The sequence below is a fragment of the Lucilia cuprina genome, chromosome 3 (genome assembly GCF_022045245.1).
Source record: "Lucilia cuprina isolate Lc7/37 chromosome 3, ASM2204524v1, whole genome shotgun sequence".
NCBI lineage: Eukaryota > Metazoa > Arthropoda > Insecta > Diptera > Calliphoridae > Lucilia > Lucilia cuprina.
The window spans coordinates 5437393-5438839 of NC_060951.1; positions in this window are offsets into that span (position 1 = coordinate 5437393).

The window sequence follows — 1447 nt, forward strand, 5'->3', positions numbered from 1 at the left end:
CAGAATCCCTTAAAATTTTGAAAAAAGTTGTTTATATATTTGTATTTTTTTTCTATAAAACTTTATTATTAATATTGTAATACAATGTTTAATTAATTAATTCTTTATAAATGTTATTATTTTGTTTATGTATTAATTTTTTTTTTAAACTTAATATATTTCTTAAAATTTAAAATATTTTGTTGAGATTTTGTTTTTGCTTTTTTTTTTTCTCCAAAAAATTTTTAAATATTTCTTTAATTTTTGCAAAATTTTGAAAAAAAACTATTAAAAAATAATTATAATTATTAAAAAAAAGAAAACAAGCTAAAATATTCAAAATAATTTTATACATTTTTTATAGTATTTTCTTAAAAAAAAAAACTAATTATGTTTTAATAAAAATTAAAAAAAAATATTGAAAAACTTTTAATTTTAATAATAAAAATACTTTTAATATAATATTTTTTTTATACATTTTAAGATTTATTTATTAATATTACCTTAAATATAAACAATTAAATACCATATTATAAACATTTAAGTAAAAAAAAATATTCCAAATCTTATGTGAATCATATATAATTTAATAAGTTGATAATGATGTCAAAAGAAAAACAGAAAAATACCCCCTTAAGAATTATTCAAAAGTAAAAAAAAATAATAAAATAAATATAAAAAAATACAATGCATTTATTTATAAACAAATAATTAAAAGAATTATTAAACTACAACAGGATAGAAAACAAATCATATGAAAAAGTGAAACATACATATAAATATAACAGTTTATAATAAAAAAATTATGATAAAAATTAAAAATAAAAGTTTTTCATAAAAAGATTTTCTTGCAAAATTAAGAAATCTTTTATAATCTCATCTATAGTATAGTCAACATTACTAGACTGTAGTCTAGACTATGGAAAAGTTTATAGTTTGAACTAAAGTGTTGTTTGTAGTCTGTATTACAGGCTAGTCTAATCTGCTATAGCCTCTAGTATAGACTATAGAATACTGTATTTTCAGAAATATTATTACAGAATTAATCAAATAAAAATACATATGAATTATTGAAAAAAAATGTGAAATATAAAAAAATTAAGTGAAGTTTTATTTCTAAAAAAGAATATCGGTAAGTTCGATGTAAAATATAAGACTAGACTATAGTATAGATAACTCTATAGTCAAGACTATAAACTACTCTATAGTCAAGACTATAGACTACTTTATAGTCAAGACTATAGTCTACTTTATAGTCAAGAGACTACTCTCTCGTCAAAATTATAAACCAATCTATAGTCAAGACTATAGACTACTCCATAGTCGAGACTACTCTATAGTTAAGTCAAGACCATAGGCTACTCTATAGTCAAGAATATAGACTACTCTATAGTCAAGACTATAGACTACTCTATAGTCAGGACTATAGTCAGACTATAGTCAAGACTATAGACTATTCTATAGTCAA